Consider the following 18049-nt stretch of genomic DNA (forward strand, 5'->3'; position numbering starts at 1 on the left):
GTGGTGGGAGCACTGACAGTGCTGGCTGTGTGGTGGGAGCACTGACAGTGCTGGCTCTGTGTTGGGAGCACTGACAGTGCTGGCTGTGTGCAGGGGGCACTGACAGTGCTGGCTGTGTGGGGGAGCACTGACAGTGCTGGCTGTGTGGTGGGAGCACTGACAGTGCTGGCTGTGTGAGGGAGCACTGACAGTGCTGGCTGTGTGTTGAGAGCACTGACAGTGCTGGCTGTGTGTTGAGAGCACTGACAGTGCTGGCTGTGTGTAGGGAGCACTGACAGTGCTGGCTGTTTGGGGAGCACTGACAGTGCTGGCTGTGTGGGGAGCACTGACAGTGCTGGCAGTGTGGGGGGAGCACTGACAGAGCAGGCTGTGTTGTGGGAGCACTGACAGTGCTGGCTGTGTGGTGGGAGCACTGGCAGTGCTGGCTGTGTTGAAGGGAGCACTGAGAGTGCTGGCTGTGTGGTGGGAGCACTGACAGTGCGGGCCGTGTGGTGGGAGCACTGACAGTGCTGGCTGCGTAGTAGGAGCACTGACAGTGCTGGCAGAGTGGGGGAGCACTGTCAGTGCTGGCTGTGTGGCGGGAGCACTGACATTGCTGGCTGTGTGTAGGGACCACTGACAGTGCTGGCTGTGTGGGAGGAGCACTGACTGTGCTGGCTGTGTGGTTGGAGCACTGACAGTGCTGGCTGTGTGGGGGGAGCACTGACAGTGCTGGTTGTGTGGTGGGAGCATTGACAGTGCTGGCTGTGTGGTGGGAGCACTGACAGTGCTGGCTGTGTGGGGCAGCACTGATAGTGCTGGCTCTGTGGGGAGCACTGGCAGTGCTGGCTGTGTGGGGGGAGCACTTGCAGTGCTAGCTGTGTGGGGAGCACTGGCAGTGCTGGCTGTATGGGGGAGCACTGACAGTGCTGGCCGTGTTGTGGGAGCACTGACAGTGCTGGCTGTGTGGTGGGAGCACTGACAGTGCTGGCGTGTGGTGGGAGCACTGACTGTGCTGGCTGTGTGGGGAAGCACTGACAGTGCTGGCTGTGTGGGGAGCACTGACAGTGCTTGCTGTGTGGGGGAGCACTGACAGTGCTGGCTGTGTGGGGGAGCACTGACAGTGCAGGCTGTGGGGGAGGGTGCGCTGGCAGTGCTGGCTTTGTGAGGGAGCACTTGCAGTGCTGGCTGTGTGAGAGGAGCACTGGCAGTGCTGGCTGTGTGGGGGGATCACTGACAGTGCTGGCTGTGTGGTGGGAGCACTGACAGTGCTGGCTGTGTGGTGGGCGCACTGACAGTGCTTGCTGTGTGGGGGAGCACTGACAGTGCTGGCTGTGTGGGGCAGCACTGACCATACTGGCTGTGTGGGGAGCACTGACAGTGCTGGCTGTGTGGGGGAGCACTGGCAGTGCTGGCTGTATGGGGGAGCACTGTCAGTGCTGGCTGTGTGGGGGAGCACTGACAGTGCTTGCTGTGTGGTGGGAGCACTGGCAGTGCTGGCTGTGGCGGAGGGAGCGCTGGCAGTGCTGGCTTTGTGAGGTAGCACTGACAGTGCTGTCTGTGTGAGAGGAGCACTGGCAGTGCTGGCTGTGTGGGGGAGCACTTACAGTGCTGGCTGTGTGGGGGGATCACTGACAGTGCTGGCTGTGTGGTGGGAGCACTGACAGTGCTGGCTGTGTGGGGGAGCACTGACAGTGCTGGCTGTGTGGGGAGCACTGGCAGTGCTGGCTGTGTGGGGAGCACTGACAGTGCTGGCTGTGTGGGGGAGCACTGGCAGTGCAGACTGTGTGTTGAGGGCACTGACAGGGCTGGCTGTGTGGTGGGAGCACTGACAGTGCTGGCTGTGTGTTGGGAGCACTGACAGTGCTGGCTGTGTGGGGAGCACTGACAGTGCTGGCAGTGTGGGGGAGCACTGACAGAGCTGGCTGTGTTGTGGGAGCACTGACAGTGCTGGCTGTGTGGTGGGAGCACTGGCAGTGCTGGCTGTGTGGAAGGGAGCACTGAGAGTGCTGTCAGTGTGGTGGGAGCACTGACAGTGCTGGCTGTGTGGTGGGAGAACTGACAGTGCTGGCTCTGTGTTGGGAGCACTGACAGTGCTGGCTGTGTGCAGGGGGCACTGACAGTGCTGGCTGTGTGGGGGAGCACTGACAGAGCTGGCTGTGTTGTGGGAGCACTGACAGTGCTGGCTGTGTGGTGGGAGCACTGGCAGTGCTGGCTGTGTGGAAGGGAGCACTGAGAGTGCTGGCTGTGTGGTGGGAGCACTGACAGTGCTGGCTCTGTGTTGGGAGCACTGACAGTGCTGGCTGTGTGCAGGGGGCACTGACAGTGCTGGCTGTGTGGGGGAGCACTGACAGTGCTGGCTGTGTGGTGGGAGCACTGACAGTGCTGGCCGTGTGGGGCAGCACTGACCATACTGGCTGTGTGGGGAGCACTGACAGTGCTGGCTGTGTGGGGGAGCACTGGCAGTGCTGGCTGTATGGGGGAGCACTTGCAGTGCTGGCTGTGTGGGGGAGCACTGACAGTGCTTGCTGTGTGGTGGGAGCACTGGCAGTGCTGGCTGTGGCGGAGGGAGCGCTGGCAGTGCTGGCTTTGTGAGGTAGCACTGACAGTGCTGTCTGTGTGAGAGGAGCACTGGCAGTGCTGGCTGTGTGGGGGAGCACTTACAGTGCTGGCTGTGTGGGGGGATCACTGACAGTGATGGCTGTGTGGTGGGAGCACTGACAGTGCTGGCTGTGTGGGGGAGCACTGACAGTGCTGGCTGTGTGGGGAGCACTGGCAGTGCTGGCTGTGTGGGAGCACTGACAGTGCTGGCTGTGTGGGGGAGCACTGGCAGTGCAGGCTGTGTGTTGAGAGCACTGACAGGGCTGGCTGTGTGGTGGGAGCACTGACAGTGCTGGCTGTGTGTTGGGAGCACTGACAGTGCTGGCTGTGTGGGGAGCACTGACAGTGCTGGCAGTGTGGGGGAGCACTGACAGAGCTGGCTGTGTTGTGGGAGCACTGACAGTGCTGGCTGTGTGGTGGGAGCACTGGCAGTGCTGGCTGTGTGGAAGGGAGCACTGAGAGTGCTGGCTGTGTGGTGGGAGCACTGACAGTGCTGGCTGTGTGGTGGGAGAACTGACAGTGCTGGCTCTGTGTTGGGAGCACTGACAGTGCTGGCTGTGTGCAGGGGGCACTGACAGTGCTGGCTGTGTGGGGGAGCACTGACAGAGCTGGCTGTGTTGTGGGAGCACTGACAGTGCTGGCTGTGTGGTGGGAGCTCTGGCAGTGCTGGCTGTGTGGAAGGGAGCACTGAGAGTGCTGGCTGTGTGGTGAGAGCACTGACAGTGCTGGCTGTGTGGTGGGGGAACTGACAGTGCTGGATCTGTGTTGGGAGCACTGACAGTGCTGGCTGTGTGCAGGGGGCACTGACAGTGCTGGCTGTGTGGGGGGAGCACTGACAGTGCTGGCTGTGTGGTGGGAGCACTGACAGTGCTGGCTGTGTTGTGGGAGCACTGACAGTGCTGGCTGTGTGGGGGGTGCACTTGCACTGCTGGCTGTGTGGGGGAGCACTGACAGTGCTGGCTGTGTGGGGAGCACTGACAGTGCAGGCTGTGGGGGAGGGAGCGCTGGCTGTGCTGGCTGTGTGAGGGAGCACTGGCAGTGCTGGCTGTCGGGGAGGGAGCGCTGGCAGTGCTGGCTATGTGAGGGAGCACTGGCAGTGCTGGCTGTGTGAGGGAGCACTGACATTGCTGGCTGTGAGGGAAGCACTGAGAGTGCTGGCTGTGAGGGGAGCACTGCCAGTGCTGGCTGTGAGGGGAGCACAGACAGTTCTCTCTGTGAGGGAAGCACTGTCAGTGCTGGCTGCGTGGTAGGAGCACTGGCAGTGCTGGCTGTGTGAGGGAGCACTGGCAGTGCCGTCTGTCGGGGAGGGTGCGCTGGCAGTGCTGGCTTTGTGAGGGAGCACTTGCAGTGCTGGCTGTGTGAGAGGAGAACTGGCAGTGCTGGCTGTGTGGGGGGATCACTGACAGTGCTGGCTGTGTGGTGGGAGCACTGACAGTGCTGGCTGTCGTGGGAGCACTGACAGTGCTTGCTGTGTGGGGGAGCACTGACAGTGCTGGCTGTGTGGGGCAGCACTGACCATACTGGCTGTGTGGGTAGCACTGACAGTGCTGGCTGTGTGGGGGAGCACTGGCAGTGCTGGCTGTATGGGGGAGCACTTGCATTGCTGGCTCTGTGGGGGAGCACTGACAGTGCTTGCTGTGTGGTGGGAGCACTGGCAGTGATGTCTGTAGGGGAGGGAGCGCTGGCAGTGCTGGCTTTGTGAGGTAGCACTGACAGTGCTGGCTGTGTGAGAGGAGCACTGGCAGTGCTGGCTGTGTGGGGGAGCACTGAAAGTGCTGGCTGTGTGGGGGGATCACTGACAGTGCTGGCTGTGTGGTGGGAGCACTGACAGTGCTGGCTGTGTGGGGGAGCACTGACAGTGCTGGCTGTGTGGGGAGCACTGGCAGTGCTGGCTGTGTGGGGAGCACTGACAGTGCTGGCTGTGTGGGGGAGCACTGGCAGTGCTGGCTGTGTGTTGAGAGCACTGACAGGGCTGGCTGTGTGGTGGGAGCACTGACAGTGCTGGCTGTGTGTTGGGAGCACTGACAGTGCTGGCTGTGTGGGGAGCACTGACAGTGCTGGCAGTGTGGGGGGAGCACTGACAGAGCTGGCTGTGTTGTGGGAGCACTGACAGTGCTGGCTGTGTGGTGGGAGCACTGGCAGTGCTGGCTGTGTGGAAGGGAGCACTGAGAGTGCTGGCTGTGTGGTGGGAGCACTGACAGTGCTGGCTGTGTGGTGGGAGCACTGACAGTGCTGTCTCTGTGTTGGGAGCACTGACAGTGCTGGCTGTGTGCAGGGGGCACTGACAGTGCTGGCTGTGTGGGGGAGCACTGACAGTGCTGGCTGTGTGGTGGGAGCACTGACAGTGCTGGCTGTGTGAGGGAGCACTGACAGTGCTGGCTGTGTGTTGAGAGCACTGACAGTGCTGGCTGTGTGTTGAGAGCACTGACAGTGCTGGCTGTGTGTAGGGAGCACTGACAGTGCTGGCTGTTTGGGGAGCACTGACAGTGCTGGCTGTGTGAGGAGCACTGACAGTGCTGGCAGTGTGGGGGGAGCACTGACAGAGCAGGCTGTGTTGTGGGAGCACTGACAGTGCTGGCTGTGTGGTGGGAGCACTGGCAGTGCTGGCTGTGTTGAAGGGAGCACTGAGAGTGCTGGCTGTGTGGTGGGAGCACTGACAGTGCTGGCCGTGTGGTGGGAGCACTGACAGTGCTGGCTGCGTAGTAGGAGCACTGACAGTGCTGGCAGAGTGGGGGGAGCACTGTCAGTGCTGGCTGTGTGGCGGGAGCACTGACATTGCTGGCTGTGTGTAGGGACCACTGACAGTGCTGGCTGTGTTGGAGGAGCACTGACTGTGCTGGCTGTGTGGTTGGAGCACTGACAGTGCTGGCTGTGTGGGGGGAGCACTGACAGTGCTGGTTGTGTGGTGGGAGCACTGACAGTGCTGGCTGTGTGGTGGGAGCACTGACAGTGCTGGCTGTGTGGGGCAGCACTGATAGTGCTGGCTCTGTGGGGAGCACTGGCAGTGCTGGCTGTGTGGGGGGAGCACTTGCAGTGCTAGCTGTGTGGGGAGCACTGGCAGTGCTGGCTGTGTGGGGGAGCACTGACAGTGCTGGCCGTATTGTGGGAGCACTGACAGTGCTGGCTGTGTGGTGGGAGCACTGACAGTGCTGGCGTGTGGTGGGAGCACTGACTGTGCTGGCTGTGTGGGGAAGCACTGACAGTGCTGGCTGTGTGGGGAGCACTGACAGTGCTGGCTGTGTGGGGGAGCACTGACAGTGCTGGCTGTGTGGGGGAGCACTGACAGTGCAGGCTGTGGGGGAGGGTGCGCTGGCAGTGCTGGCTTTGTGAGGGAGCACTTGCAGTGCTGGCTGTGTGAGAGGAGCACTGGCAGTGCTGGCTGTGTGGGGGATCACTGACAGTGCTGGCTGTGTGGTGGGAGCACTGAGAGTGCTGGCTGTGTGGTGGGAGCACTGACAGTGCTTGCTGTGTGGGGGAGCACTGACAGTGCTGGCTGTGTGGGGCAGCACTGACCATACTGGCTGTGTGGGGAGCACTGACAGTGCTGGCTGTGTGGGGAGCACTGGCAGTGCTGGCTGTATGGGGGAGCACTTGCAGTGCTGGCTGTGTGGGGGAGCACTGACAGTGCTTGCTGTGTGGTGGGAGCACTGGCAGTGCTGGCTGTGGCGGAGGGAGCGCTGGCAGTGCTGGCTTTGTGAGGTAGCACTGACAGTGCTGGCTGTGTGGGGAGCACTGGCAGTGCTGGCTGTGTGGGGGAGCACTTACAGTGCTGGCTGTGTGGGGGGATCACTGACAGTGCTGGCTGTGTGGTGGGAGCACTGACAGTGCTGGCTGTGTGGGGGAGCACTGACAGTGCTGGCTGTGTGGGGAGCACTGGCAGTGCTGGCTGTGTGGGGAGCACTGACAATGCTGGCTGTGTGGGGGAGCACTGGCAGTGCAGGCTGTGTGTTGAGAGCACTGACAGGGCTGGCTGTGTGGTGGGAGCACTGACAGTGCTGTCTGTGTGTTGGGAGCACTGACAGTGCTGGCTTTGTGGGGAGCACTGACAGTGCTGGCAGTGTGGGGGAGCACTGACAGAGCTGGCTGTGTTGTGGGAGCACTGACAGTGCTGGCTGTGTGGTGGGAGCACTGGCAGTGCTGGCTGTGTGGAAGGGAGCACTGAGAGTGCTGGCTGTGTGGTGGGAGCACTGACAGTGCTGGCTGTGTGGTGGGAGAACTGACAGTGCTGGCTCTGTGTTGGGAGCACTGACAGTGCTGGCTGTGTGCAGTGGGCACTGACAGTGCTGGCTGTGTGGGGGAGCACTGACAGTGCTGGCTGTGTGGTGGGAGCACTGACAATGCTGGCTGTGTGAGGGAGCACTGACAGTGCTGGCTGTGTGTTGAGAGCACTGTCAGTGCTGGCTGTGTGTTGAGAGCACTGACAGCGCTGGCTGTGTGTAGGGAGCACTGTCAGTGCTGGCTGTGTGGGGAGCACTGACAGTTCTGGCTGTGTGGGGAGCACTGACAGTGCTGGCAGTGTGGGGGGAGCACTGACAGAATAGGCTGTGTTGTGGGAGCACTGACAGTGCTCGCTGTGTGGTGGGAGCACTGGCAGTGCTGGCTGTGTTGAAGGGAGCACTGAGAGTGCTGGCTGTGTGGTGGGAGCACTGACAGTGCTGGCCGTGTGGTGGGAGCACTGACAGTGCTGGCTGCGTAGTAGGAGCACTGACAGTGCTGGCTGAGTGGGGGGAGCACAGTCAGTGCAGGCTGTGTGGCGGGAGCACTGACATTGCTGGCTGTGTGTAGGGACCACTGACAGTGCTGGCTGTGTGGGGGGAGCACTGACTGTGCTGGCTGTGTGGTTGGAGCACTGACAGTGCTGGCTGTGTGGGGGAGCACTGACAGTGCTGGTTGTGTGGTGGGAGCACTGACAGTGCTGGCTGTGTGGTGGGAGCACTAACAGTGCTGGCTGTGTGGGGCAGCACTGATAGTGCTGGCTCTGTGGGGAGCACTGGCAGTGCTGGCTGTGTGGGGGGAGCACTTGCAGTGCTAGCTGTGTGGGGAGCACTGGCAGTGCTGGCTGTGTGGGGGAGCACTGACAGTGCTGGCCGTGTGGTGAGAGCACTGACAGTGCTGGCTGTGTGGTGGGAGCACTGACAGTGCTGGCGTGTGGTGGGAGCACTGACTGCTGGCTGTGTGGGGAAGCACTGACAGTGCTGTCTGTGTGGGGAGCACTGACAGTGCTGGCTGTGTGGGGGAGCACTGACAGTGCTGGCTGTGTGATGGGAGCACTGACAGTGCTGGCTGTGTGGGGGGAGCACTGACAGTGCTGGCTGTTTGGTGGGAGCACTGACAGTGCTGGCTGTGTGGTGGGAGCACTGACAGTGCTGGCTGTGTGGGGGAGCACTGACAGTGCTGGCTGTGTTGTGGTAGCACTGACAGTGCTGGCTGTGTGGGGGTGCACTGACAGTGCTGGCTGTGTGGGGGGAGCAGACAGTGCTGGCTGTGTGGTGGGAGCACTGACAGTGCTGGCTGTGTTGTGGGAGCACTGACAGTGCTGGCTGTGTGGGGGGTGCACTTGCACTGCTGGCTGTGTGGTGGGAGCACTGACGGTGCTGGCTGTGTGGGGGAGCACTGACAGTGCAGGCTGTGGGTGAGGGAGCGCTGGCTGTGCTGGCTGTGTGAGGGAGCACTGGCAGTGCTGGCTGTCGGGGAGGGAGCGCTGGCAGTGCTGGCTATGTGAGGGAGCACTGGCAGTGCTGGCTGTGTGAGGGAGCACTGACATTGCTGGCTGTGAGGGAAGCACTGGCAGTGCTGGCTGTGAGGGGAGCACTGCCAGTGCTGGCTGTGAGGGGAGCACTGTCAGTGCTGGCTGCATGGTAGGAGCAATGTCAGTGCTTGCTGTGTGGTAGTAGCACTGGCAGTGCTGGCTGTGTGAGGGAGCACTGGCAGTGCCGGCTGTCGGGGAGGGTGCGCTGGCAGTGCTGGCTTTGTAAGGGAGCACTTGCAGTGCTGGCTGTGAGAGGAGCACTGTCAGTGCTGGCTGTGTGGGGGGATCACTGACAGTGCTGGCTGTGTGGGGGAGCACTGACAGTGCTGGCTGTGTGGTGGGAGCACAGACAGTGCTGGCTGTGTGAGGGAGCACTGACAGTGCTGGCTGTGTGTTGAGAGCACTGACAGTGCTGGCTGTGTGTTGAGAGCACTGACAGTGCTGGCTGTGTGTAGGGAGCACTGACAGTGCTGGCTGTTTGGGGAGCACTGACAGTGCTGGCTGTGTGAGGAGCACTGACAGTGCTGGCAGTGTGGGGGGAGCACTGACAGAGCAGGCTGTGTTGTGGGAGCACTGACAGTGCTGGCTGTGTGGTGGGAGCACTGGCAGTGCTGGCTGTGTTGAAGGGAGCACTGAGAGTGCTGGCTGTGTGGTGGGAGCACTGACAGTGCTGGCCGTGTGGTGGGAGCACTGACAGTGCTGGCTGCGTAGTAGGAGCACTGACAGTGCTGGCAGAGTCGGGGGAGCACTGTCAGTGCTGGCTGTGTGGCGGGAGCACTGACATTGCTGGCTGTGTGTAGGGACCACTGACAGTGCTGGCTGTGTTGGAGGAGCACTGACTGTGCTGGCTGTGTGGTTGGAGCACTGACAGTGCTGGCTGTGTGGGGGGAGCACTGACAGTGCTGGTTGTGTGGTGGGAGCACTGACAGTGCTGGCTGTGTGGTGGGAGCACTGACAGTGCTGGCTGTGTGGGGCAGCACTGATAGTGCTGGCTCTGTGGGGAGCACTGGCAGTGCTGGCTGTGTGGGGGGAGCACTTGCAGTGCTAGCTGTGTGGGGAGCACTGGCAGTGCTGGCTGTGTGGGGGAGCACTGACAGTGCTGGCCGTGTTGTGGGAGCACTGACAGTGCTGGCTGTGTGGTGGGAGCACTGACAGTGCTGGCGTGTGGTGGGAGCACTGACTGTGCTGGCTGTGTGGGGAAGCACTGACAGTGCTGGCTGTGTGGGGAGCACTGACAGTGCTGGCTGTGTGGGGGAGCACTGACAGTGCTGGCTGTGTGGGGGAGCACTGACAGTGCAGGCTGTGGGGGAGGGTGCGCTGGCAGTGCTGGCTTTGTGAGGGAGCACTTGCAGTGCTGGCTGTGTGAGAGGAGCACTGGCAGTGCTGGCTGTGTGGTGGGAGCACTGACAGTGCTTGCTGTGTGGGGGAGCACTGACAGTGCTGGCTGTGTGGGGCAGCACTGACCATACTGGCTGTGTGGGGAGCACTGACAGTGCTGGCTGTGTGGGGAGCACTGGCAGTGCTGGCTGTATGGGGGAGCACTTGCAGTGCTGGCTGTGTGGGGGAGCACTGACAGTGCTTGCTGTGTGGTGGGAGCACTGGCAGTGCTGGCTGTGGCGGAGGGAGCGCTGGCAGTGCTGGCTTTGTGAGGTAGCACTGACAGTGCTGGCTGTGTGGGGAGCACTGGCAGTGCTGGCTGTGTGGGGGAGCACTTACAGTGCTGGCTGTGTGGGGGGATCACTGACAGTGCTGGCTGTGTGGTGGGAGCACTGACAGTGCTGGCTGTGTGGGGGAGCACTGACAGTGCTGGCTGTGTGGGGAGCACTGGCAGTGCTGGCTGTGTGGGGAGCACTGACAATGCTGGCTGTGTGGGGGAGCACTGGCAGTGCAGGCTGTGTGTTGAGAGCACTGACAGGGCTGGCTGTGTGGTGGGAGCACTGACAGTGCTGTCTGTGTGTTGGGAGCACTGACAGTGCTGGCTTTGTGGGGAGCACTGACAGTGCTGGCAGTGTGGGGGAGCACTGACAGAGCTGGCTGTGTTGTGGGAGCACTGACAGTGCTGGCTGTGTGGTGGGAGCACTGGCAGTGCTGGCTGTGTGGAAGGGAGCACTGAGAGTGCTGGCTGTGTGGTGGGAGCACTGACAGTGCTGGCTGTGTGGTGGGAGAACTGACAGTGCTGGCTCTGTGTTGGGAGCACTGACAGTGCTGGCTGTGTGCAGTGGGCACTGACAGTGCTGGCTGTGTGGGGGAGCACTGACAGTGCTGGCTGTGTGGTGGGAGCACTGACAATGCTGGCTGTGTGAGGGAGCACTGACAGTGCTGGCTGTGTGTTGAGAGCACTGTCAGTGCTGGCTGTGTGTTGAGAGCACTGACAGCGCTGGCTGTGTGTAGGGAGCACTGTCAGTGCTGGCTGTGTGGGGAGCACTGACAGTTCTGGCTGTGTGGGGAGCACTGACAGTGCTGGCAGTGTGGGGGGAGCACTGACAGAATAGGCTGTGTTGTGGGAGCACTGACAGTGCTCGCTGTGTGGTGGGAGCACTGGCAGTGCTGGCTGTGTTGAAGGGAGCACTGAGAGTGCTGGCTGTGTGGTGGGAGCACTGACAGTGCTGGCCGTGTGGTGGGAGCACTGACAGTGCTGGCTGCGTAGTAGGAGCACTGACAGTGCTGGCTGAGTGGGGGGAGCACAGTCAGTGCTGGCTGTGTGGCGGGAGCACTGACATTGCTGGCTGTGTGTAGGGACCACTGACAGTGATGGCTGTGTGGGGGGAGCACTGACTGTGCTGGCTGTGTGGTTGGAGCACTGACAGTGCTGGCTGTGTGGGGGAGCACTGACAGTGCTGGTTGTGTGGTGGGAGCACTGACAGTGCTGGCTGTGTGGTGGGAGCACTAACAGTGCTGGCTGTGTGGGGCAGCACTGATAGTGCTGGCTCTGTGGGGAGCACTGGCAGTGCTGGCTGTGTGGGGGGAGCACTTGCAGTGCTAGCTGTGTGGGGAGCACTGGCAGTGCTGGCTGTGTGGGGGAGCACTGACAGTGCTGGCCGTGTGGTGAGAGCACTGACAGTGCTGGCTGTGTGGTGGGAGCACTGACAGTGCTGGCGTGTGGTGGGAGCACTGACTGCTGGCTGTGTGGGGAAGCACTGACAGTGCTGTCTGTGTGGGGAGCACTGACAGTGCTGGCTGTGTGGGGGAGCACTGACAGTGCTGGCTGTGTGATGGGAGCACTGACAGTGCTGGCTGTGTGGGGGGAGCACTGACAGTGCTGGCTGTTTGGTGGGAGCACTGACAGTGCTGGCTGTGTGGTGGGAGCACTGACAGTGCTGGCTGTGTGGGGGAGCACTGACAGTGCTGGCTGTGTTGTGGTAGCACTGACAGTGCTGGCTGTGTGGGGGTGCACTGACAGTGCTGGCTGTGTGGGGGGAGCACAGACAGTGCTGGCTGTGTGGTGGGAGCACTGACAGTGCTGGCTGTGTTGTGGGAGCACTGACAGTGCTGGCTGTGTGGGGGGTGCACTTGCACTGCTGGCTGTGTGGTGGGAGCACTGACGGTGCTGGCTGTGTGGGGGAGCACTGACAGTGCAGGCTGTGGGTGAGGGAGCGCTGGCTGTGCTGGCTGTGTGAGGGAGCACTGGCAGTGCTGGCTGTCGGGGAGGGAGCGCTGGCAGTGCTGGCTATGTGAGGGAGCACTGGCAGTGCTGGCTGTGTGAGGGAGCACTGACATTGCTGGCTGTGAGGGAAGCACTGGCAGTGCTGGCTGTGAGGGGAGCACTGCCAGTGCTGGCTGTGAGGGGAGCACTGTCAGTGCTGGCTGCATGGTAGGAGCAATGTCAGTGCTTGCTGTGTGGTAGTAGCACTGGCAGTGCTGGCTGTGTGAGGGAGCACTGGCAGTGCCGGCTGTCGGGGAGGGTGCGCTGGCAGTGCTGGCTTTGTAAGGGAGCACTTGCAGTGCTGGCTGTGAGAGGAGCACTGGCAGTGCTGGCTGTGTGGGGGAGCACTGTCAGTGCTGGCTGTGTGGGGGGATCACTGACAGTGCTGGCTGTGTGGTGGGAGCACTGACAGTGCTGGCTGTGTGGGGGAGCACTGACAGTGCTGGCTGTGTGGGGAGCACTGGCAGTGCTGGCTGTGTGGGGAGCACTGACAATGCTGGCTGTGTGGGGGAGCACTGGCAGTGCAGGCTGTGTGTTGAGAGCACTGACAGGGCTGGCTGTGTGGTGGGAGCACTGACAGTGCTGTCTGTGTGTTGGGAGCACTGACAGTGCTGGCTTTGTGGGGAGCACTGACAGTGCTGGCAGTGTGGGGGAGCACTGACAGAGCTGGCTGTGTTGTGGGAGCACTGACAGTGCTGGCTGTGTGGTGGGAGCACTGGCAGTGCTGGCTGTGTGGAAGGGAGCACTGAGAGTGCTGGCTGTGTGGTGGGAGCACTGACAGTGCTGGCTGTGTGGTGGGAGAACTGACAGTGCTGGCTCTGTGTTGGGAGCACTGACAGTGCTGGCTGTGTGCAGTGGGCACTGACAGTGCTGGCTGTGTGGGGGAGCACTGACAGTGCTGGCTGTGTGGTGGGAGCACTGACAATGCTGGCTGTGTGAGGGAGCACTGACAGTGCTGGCTGTGTGTTGAGAGCACTGTCAGTGCTGGCTGTGTGTTGAGAGCACTGACAGCGCTGGCTGTGTGTAGGGAGCACTGTCAGTGCTGGCTGTGTGGGGAGCACTGACAGTTCTGGCTGTGTGGGGAGCACTGACTGTGCTGGCAGTGTGGGGGGAGCACTGACAGAATAGGCTGTGTTGTGGGAGCACTGACAGTGCTCGCTGTGTGGTGGGAGCACTGGCAGTGCTGGCTGTGTTGAAGGGAGCACTGAGAGTGCTGGCTGTGTGGTGGGAGCACTGACAGTGCTGGCCGTGTGGTGGGAGCACTGACAGTGCTGGCTGCGTAGTAGGAGCACTGACAGTGCTGGCTGAGTGGGGGGAGCACAGTCAGTGCTGGCTGTGTGGCGGGAGCACTGACATTGCTGGCTGTGTGTAGGGACCACTGACAGTGCTGGCTGTGTGGGGGGAGCACTGACTGTGCTGGCTGTGTGGTTGGAGCACTGACAGTGCTGGCTGTGTGGGGGAGCACTGACAGTGCTGGTTGTGTGGTGGGAGCACTGACAGTGCTGGCTGTGTGGTGGGAGGACTAACAGTGCTGGCTGTGTGGGGCAGCACTGATAGTGCTGGCTCTGTGGGGAGCACTGGCAGTGCTGGCTGTGTGGGGGGAGCACTTGCAGTGCTAGCTGTGTGGGGAGCACTGGCAGTGCTGGCTGTGTGGGGGAGCACTGACAGTGCTGGCCGTGTGGTGAGAGCACTGACAGTGCTGGCTGTGTGGTGGGAGCACTGACAGTGCTGGCGTGTGGTGGGAGCACTGACTGCTGGCTGTGTGGGGAAGCACTGACAGTGCTGTCTGTGTGGGGAGCACTGACAGTGCTGGCTGTGTGGGGGAGCACTGACAGTGCTGGCTGTGTGATGGGAGCACTGACAGTGCTGGCTGTGTGGGGGGAGCACTGACAGTGCTGGCTGTTTGGTGGGAGCACTGACAGTGCTGGCTGTGTGGTGGGAGCACTGACAGTGCTGGCTGTGTGGGGGAGCACTGACAGTGCTGGCTGTGTTGTGGTAGCACTGACAGTGCTGGCTGTGTGGGGGTGCACTGACAGTGCTGGCTGTGTGGGGGGAGCACAGACAGTGCTGGCTGTGTGGTGGGAGCACTGACAGTGCTGGCTGTGTTGTGGGAGCACTGACAGTGCTGGCTGTGTGGGGGGTGCACTTGCACTGCTGGCTGTGTGGTGGGAGCACTGACGGTGCTGGCTGTGTGGGGGAGCACTGACAGTGCAGGCTGTGGGTGAGGGAGCGCTGGCTGTGCTGGCTGTGTGAGGGAGCACTGGCAGTGCTGGCTGTCGGGGAGGGAGCGCTGGCAGTGCTGGCTATGTGAGGGAGCACTGGCAGTGCTGGCTGTGTGAGGGAGCACTGACATTGCTGGCTGTGAGAGAAGCACTGGCAGTGCTGGCTGTGAGGGGAGCACTGCCAGTGCTGGCTGTGAGGGGAGCACTGTCAGTGCTGGCTGCATGGTAGGAGCAATGTCAGTGCTTGCTGTGTGGTAGTAGCACTGGCAGTGCTGGCTGTGTGAGGGAGCACTGGCAGTGCCGGCTGTCGGGGAGGGTGCGCTGGCAGTGCTGGCTTTGTAAGGGAGCACTTGCAGTGCTGGCTGTGAGAGGAGCACTGGCAGTGCTGGCTGTGTGGGGGAGCACTGTCAGTGCTGGCTGTGTGGGGGGATCACTGACAGTGCCGGCTGTTTGGTGGGAGCACTGACATTGCTGGCTGTGTGGTGGGAGCACTGACAGTGCTTGCTGTGTGGGGGAGCACTGACAATGCTGGCTGTGTGGGTGAGCACTGACAGTGCTTGCTGTGTGGGGGAGCACTGACAGTGCTGGCTGTGTGGGGGAGCACTGACCGTGCTGGCTGTGTGGGGAGCACTGACAGTGCTGGCTGTGTGGGGGAGCACTGACAGTGCTGGCTGTGTGGGGGAGCACTGACCGTGCTGGCTGTGTGGGGAGCACTGGCAGTGCTGGCTGTGTGGGGGAGCACTTGCAGTGCTGGCTGTGTGGGGGAGCACTGACAGTGCTTGCTGTGTGGTGGGAGCACTGGCAGTGCTGGCTGTTGGGGAGGGAGCGCTGGCTGTGTTGGCTGTGTGAGGGAGCACTGGCAGTGCCGGCTGTCGGGGAGGGAGCGCTGGTACTGCTGGCTGTGTGAGGGAGCACTGGCAGTGTTGGCTGTGTGGGGTGCACTGGCAGAGCAGGCTGTGATGGAAGCACTGGCAGAGCTGGCTGTGAGGGGAGCACTGGCAGTGCTGGCTGTGAGGGGAGCACTGGCAGTGCTGGCTGCGTGGGTGGAGCACTGGAAGTGCTGGCTGTCTGAGGGGATCACTGGCAGTGCTGGCTGTGTGGGGGGGTCACTGGCAGTGTTGGCTGTGTGAGGGAGCACTGTCAGTGCTGGCCGTGTGAGGGAGCACTGGCAGTGCTGGCTGTGTGGGGCAGCACTAGCAGTGCTGGCTGTGTGGAGGGAGCACTGGCAGTGCTTGCTTTTTGAGGTAGCACTGGCAGTGCTGGCTGTGAGGGGAGCACTGGCAGTGCTGTCTGTGAGGGGAGCACTGTCAGTGCTGGCTGCGTGGGGAGCACTGGCAGTGCTGGCTGTGTGGAAAGGAGCACTGGCGGTGCTGGCTGTGGAGGGGAACACTGCCAGTACTAGCCTTGGGTGGTAGCACTGGAAGTGTTTGCTATAGGGGGGGGGCGCACTGGCAGTGCTGGTTATGGGGGGTGCACTGGCAGTGTTGGCTTATTGGGGGAGTGATTGCAGTGCAGGCTTTTGGGGAGGGGAGCACTGGCAATGCTGGCTGTGTGGAGGGAAAACTGGCAGTGCTGGTTGTGGGCTGGAGCACTGGCAGTGCTTGCTCTGGGGAGCGTTGAAATGGGGGGTGAACTGGAAGTGCTGGCTGTGGGAGCACTGCCGGAGCTGGCTGCATGGGGAGCACAGGCAATGCTGGCTGTGGGGAGCACTGGCAGTGCTTGCAGTGGTGGGAACACTGGCAGTGCTGGATGTGTGGGGGAGCACTGGCTGTGGTGGGGAGCAGTGGCAGTACTGGCTGTGGGGGGAGTACTGGCAGTCCTGGCTGTGAGGGGAGCACTGGCTGTGCTAGCTGTGGAAGGAAGCACTGCCAGTGCTTGCCATGTGGGGAACACAAGCAGTGCTGGCTGTGTGGGGAGCACTGGCTGTGGATGGCAGCATTTCCAGTTCTGTCTGTATGAGGAGTACTGGCAGTGCTGGCTTTGGGGATCACTGGCAGAGCAGGCTGTGGGGAGCAATGCCAGTGCTGGCAATGAGTGGTGAGCACAGACAGTGCTGGATGTGGGAGAGCACTGGAAGTGCTGGCTGCGTGGACGTGAGCACTGGCAGTGCTGGCTGTGGGGATCACTGGCAGGGCTGGCTGTGTGGGGAGCACTGGCAGTGCTGGCTGTGTCGATGAGCACTGGTACTACTGGCTGTGGTGGGGGTAGCACTGACAATGTTGGCTGTGGGAGCATTGGCAGTGCTGGCTGTGGGTAACACTGGCAGTGTTGGCTGCGGAGTGAGCACTGGCAGTGCTGGCTGTGTGAATGGGAGCACTGGCAATGCTGGGTGTGGGAGGACGGCAGAACTGGCAGTGCTGGCTGTATGGGGAGCACTAGCAGTGTTGGCTGTGAAGGGAGCACTGGGAGTGGTGGCTGTGTGAATGGGAGCACTGGCAATGCTGTCCGTGGGGAGCATTGTTAGTGCTGGGTGTGGGGAGGAGCTCTGCCAGTGCTGGTTGTGGAGAGCAGTGGCAATGCTGGCTGTGTGGGGGGCAGAACTGGCAGTGCAGGCTGTGGGGAGCACTGGCAGTGCTGGCTGTGAAGGGGAGCACTGGCACTGCTGGTTGTGGGGTGGAGCTCTGAGAATGCTGGCTGTGTGGAGCACTGGCAGTGCTGGCTGTGGGAGGAGCACTGGCAGTGCTGTCTGTGGAGGGGAGCCCTGGCAGAGTAGGCTTTGGGGAGCTGGCAGTGTTGGCTGTGGGAGGAGCACTGGCAGTGATGGCCTTGGGTGGGAGAACTGGCAGAGTAGGCTGTGGGAGCGCAGGCAGTGCTGGATGTGAAGGGGAGCACTGGCAGTGCTGTCTTTGGAGGGGAGCACTGCTGGTGGAGGGGAGCATTGACGGTGCTGTCTGTGTGGAGGGGAGCACTGGCAGTGCAGGCTGTGAGGTGGGAGCACTGCCAGTGCTGGCTGTGTGGGGGAGCACTGACAGTGCTGGCTGTGTGGGGAGCACTGACAGTTCTGGCTGTGTGGTGGGAGCACTGGCAGTGCTGGCTGTGGAGAGGGAGCACTGGCTATTCTGGCTGTGTGAGGGAGCACTGGCAGTGCTGGCTGTCGGGGAGGGAGCGCTGGCAGTGCTGGCTGTGTGGGGGAGCACTGACAGTGCTGGCTGTGTGGTCGGAGCACTGGCAATGCTGGCTGTGGAGGGGAGCACTGACAGTGCTGGCTGTGTGGTCGGAGCGCTGGCTGTTCTGGCTGTGTGAGGGAGCACTGGCAGTGCTGGCTGTCGGGGAGGTAGCGCTGGCAGTGCTGGCTGTCGGGGAGGGAGCGCTGGCAGTGCTGGCTGTGTGAGGGAGCACTGGTAATGCTGGCTGTGTGAGGGAGCACTGGCAGTGTTGGCTTAGTGGGAGCACTGGCAGTGCAGGCTGTGAGGGAATCACTGGCCGTGCTGGCTGTGAGGGGAGCACTGGCAATGCTGGCTGTGAGGTGAACTCAGGCAGTGCTGTCTGTGAGGGTAGCATTGTCAGTGATGGTTGCGTAGGGGAGCACTGTCAGGGCTGGATGAGGGGTGTCGGGAGCACTGGCAGTGCTGGCTGTGTGTTGGGAGCACTGACAGTGCTGGCTGTGTGGTGGGAGCACTGACAGTGCTGGCTGTGTGGTGGGAGCACTGACAGTGCTGGATGTGTGGGGGAACATTAGCAGTGCTGGTTATGGGGGGTGCACTGGCAGTGCAGGCTTTTGGGGAGGGGAGCTCTGGCAGTGCTGGCTGTGTGGAGGGAGCACTGGCAGTGCTGGTTGTGGGCGGGAGCACTGGCAGTGCTAGCTGTGGAGGGGAGCACTGCCAGTGCTTGCCTTGTGGGGGAACCCAAGCAGTG

Source organism: Scyliorhinus torazame, chromosome 20 (assembly GCF_047496885.1).
Source record: "Scyliorhinus torazame isolate Kashiwa2021f chromosome 20, sScyTor2.1, whole genome shotgun sequence".
Taxonomy (NCBI): domain Eukaryota; kingdom Metazoa; phylum Chordata; class Chondrichthyes; order Carcharhiniformes; family Scyliorhinidae; genus Scyliorhinus; species Scyliorhinus torazame.